The sequence below is a fragment of the Lygodium microphyllum genome, chromosome 11 (assembly GCF_053477565.2).
Source record: "Lygodium microphyllum isolate KBCC chromosome 11, Lygodium_microphyllum_v1.1.10, whole genome shotgun sequence".
Classification (NCBI taxonomy): domain Eukaryota; kingdom Viridiplantae; phylum Streptophyta; class Polypodiopsida; order Schizaeales; family Lygodiaceae; genus Lygodium; species Lygodium microphyllum.
In genome coordinates, this window is record NC_141145.1 from 32307040 (window position 1) to 32311207 (window position 4168).

Here is a 4168-nt window from a genome sequence, read left to right on the forward strand (position 1 = left end):
ATGTAGAATTTGCTTCCAAGGCATCCATTTCTTCATCCATGGCTTTCTCCCATTTTTCTTTTCCCATGGCTTGCTCAAAAGAAGTGGGTTCTGGTTCCTGTATCACTTTGACCATATATGCATAGTGAATGGCTGTAAATCCATCATATTTCAGCCTATCCATAGGATACCTAGCTCTCGTAGACCTGCGCAAAATAGGTTCACTCCCAGGTGCTCTCAAAACATCCCTGGTCTTCCTTACTCCAGGTGTAACAATAGAAGGAATACCCAACTCATCATCAATGCTCTGTTCTGAGCCACTAGATTCACCATCCACATAAGAGTGACCTGCATTCACATCAAACATGGGCTGATCAACCTTCTCTTTTCTTTTTCGTGATACCTGGATACCACTATCTGCATTGCTTTGAGAAGATTCTCCTGATCTCAATCTGCCTGTCCATGGCGAAGAATGTGAATCACTGCTAGAGGATGCTCCAGGTCCACTAATATTTTGTGATTGCTGCTGTGAATTCTGTGCAGCATTACCGTTTTGTGCATCTACATCATCAATCACATTTACTGGTTTATACCAGCTACTCATCTCATCAAAAACAACATCTCTGCTCACTGTAAACTTACGAGTAGAAGGGTTATAGCATCTATACCCATTTTGCTGCAGAGAGTAACCAATAAAGATGCACTTCTCAGCTTTTGGATCCAACTTGGATCTCAACTCATCTGGCACATGTACATAGGCAATGCAACCAAAAATTTTCAAATGAAAAATATCTGGTTTCCTACCAGTATACCTCTCCTCTGGAGTCATCCCATGTATTGATGCAGTGGGAGTCCTGTTCATTATATAGGCTGCTGTAGCAACTGCTTCAGTCCAGTAAAAATCTGGCAAGTCTTTTTCGTTGAGCATGGCATGAGATACCTCTCCAATATGCCTATTTTTCCTTTCTGCAATTCCATTTTGTTGTGGGGTATGACTGCATGAATATTGCTGCTTTATGCCATGCTCCTGCAGGAACCTTGCAAACTCATTTGAGAGGTACTCTCCCCCTCCATCTGACCTTAGGCATTTTATCTGCAGGCCTGTTTCTTTTTCAACCATAGCTTTAAGAGTTTTGAAGTGCCCAAAACTTCACTTTTCTTTTTCATAAAATACACCCAAAATTTTCTGCTATAGTCATCAATAAAAGTGACAAAATAATGACAGCCTCCAAGAGATGCAGCTTTAGTAGTCCACACATCAGAGTGGATTAATTCCAATGGCTTCTTACTCTCTTGAACATGTTTAGGAAATGGTTTCCTTGCTTGTTTTCTAAACTGACAGGCTTCACATACCTTATGCATTTCTGCAACCTTGAATTTGGGCAATCTTGCAACAATATTTCGGGCCTGCATTGATTTAAGTCGCTGTACATTAACATGACCAATGCGTTTATGCCAGATATCAATATCTGCAACTACACCGGTCCCATGTGCAAACATTGCTACACTTAATTCAGGCATGTCTGCATCCAACGTAAACATTCTGCCCTTCTTCTTTCCTTTTGCTATCAAGTGACCTTTATTTTTCATATCCTCAACAAAGCATCCATGAGGATTAAATCTGACCTGCAAGCCCTGCTCAACCATTTGACCAACAGAAACCAGATGCTTGGTGATATTGGGAACATGAAATACATCGGACAGGTATTTCTTTTTCCCATCCTGCATAGACAAAGGAAATTTTCCAATCTCCACAATAGGATGTGCAGTATCATCACCAGTCTCCACAAATCCTGGTTTTTCCATTTTCCTTGCATCCTCCATCCATTCTGCATGACCTGTCATGTGGTTTGATGCACCTGAGTCAACATACCATACATCGTTGCTTTCTTCTGCACTTGTCATAGAATTGTTCATGTGCTGCACCATTAAAAAATGCTCATTTCTGTCATCACCTGTCTACTAGAAGATGCATAATTTCCTTGTTGTAGTTTTCCATTCATGATGTCATTCTGCTTTTTATAGTAGTCTTTAGCCATATGACCCATTTTACCATAGTAGTAGCATTCAACATTGCTGTTTGCATTTTGACCTCTTTGCCATCCACCAGGACCTCTTTGGCTCCCCCTGCCTCTAGAGTTACCACGTCCTCCTCCATAGGACTGGTTTTCTTGAGTTTGCTGCATATTCTGATTTCTACCACGGCCTCCAAATCTGCCTCCTCTACCTCTACCTCTACCTCTTCCAGTATTTGAGTAGAAGACAGCTTCTTTTGAAGTTCCTCCTGAAGAAGATGCACCACCATTTCTCTGCTCCTCAGAAATTAGAAGAGCAATCAACTCCTCAAAATCAGAAAATCTTTCACGGACGGAAATGGATGTTCGGAACTGTGCATAATCCTTTCCTAGACCATTCAAGGTCACAGAAACTAAATCATCATCTTCCACTGGCGACCCAATGGAAGCAAGTGCATCTGCAATCTTCTTCACCTTCATGTGGTAGTCATTGATGCTCATATTTTCTCTTTGCACATTATGCAACTCTTGCTTGAGCTGCATGTTCCTGGCTTGCGTATTTGTGCTATACATTTTTGACAAAGTATCCCATGCCTCCTTTGGCGTACTTGCATCCTGAATATGCACAATCATAGAGTCTGAAATGCTGATAGACAGCCAATACATAACTTTCCTAGCTCTCTCATGCCATGCTTTAAATGCCTGCATTTGCTGTTGATTGGGAACATCAGGAAGAACTGGTTCTTCTTCATTTCCTGCAACAAATTCCCAATATCCTTTTCCCATAAGGAAATTCGTCATTCTAAACTTCCATGCTTGGAAGTTGTTCTTGTCAAGCTTTTCAGTGACAATCTGTGAGAGAGAATCAGACGCCATTATAGAACACTACAAAAAATTCTGTCACTGCAAAGAACACAGCTTCAGCCTCACAAGGGCTAATCTGCAAAACTGACGAAAGTGGTATTTGACCACACAGTCACTTCCTAGTGACGATTTTGCATTAACAGGCAACAAGGATGATTCTGTAACTCCCAATGTCTCTGTACACAGGCATACGATGCAATTTCTACAGTAACTTTTCACCGACCTGTAGAACAGTGGTCGCACAGCATAAAACTAGGTCTTTTTCTGAGTGCGTGCAGAAAACTTTCGCCTCCAAAACAGGCCCCGAAATGGCCTCAAATAAAAAAAACAAGGTCACCAAGGGCTAAAGCCCTTTCCCCGCAGCATATACTGCCCTCTTGCTTCACCGCGAAGGGCGTCTCAACCTGAGACAATGCAAATCTTCTCATTGGAAGAGTTTAATTTTTTATCACTTTGCATACTATAGAGTACTAATGCACATGGGATAGTGTCTTTCTTTTCTTGTTATACTCACATTAATGCAAATTCACCTTTAAATGGAAGTTTTTTTAGGTAAAGGTGAATGGCCATAGCTGGAGTGAGTACACCCCTTGCATAAGTACCTTGTACACTCATATATAGGTAAAGATAATAGAGAATATAGGTACCACTAAACTCTCTTGTGTGCTCCTCTCTCTCAACCCTCTTGTAGTCCATAGGTTCTATCTTGTATCCACCATTGCTTCCCTCTCATTTAGATATGACATAGCACTTCAAATGCATCCTCTCACTTACAAAAAATCATATAAGCACTTATACATTCTAGGCAAGGCAAAAGGACCAAATTTCTAAACATAGAAAGCTCAAACTACATGTATGAAAGAGAGACCTATTAATTAAGAAAGAAGCAAAACTTATCTTCTATTTACAAGAGTCCTTTTATTTTTTCATTCTTGTAGAATCTTTCTCTAATACCATGTTGAACTCCATGAGGGAGAAGTGCAAGAAGTGAACTTTTTTAGCAAGCTTTTGAGAAAGGTTTTTTCGGCAATCCCTCTATTCTTATTTCACCACATAGTTCACTTATTCCAGCCTTAGATGTATCCACCTCCACCACCACCACCACTTTCATCACTAGCTCTACCACCACCATCTCCATCACTAAATCCACCACCACCTTCACTCATTCACACACACACACACACACACTCTCTCTCTCTCTCTCTCTCTCTCTCTCTCTCTCTCTCTCTCTCTCTCTCTCTCTCTCTCTCTCTCTCTACATATAAGTAGGTCATTCTCTGTCTTTGTGTCTCTCCTCTCATACACAACAC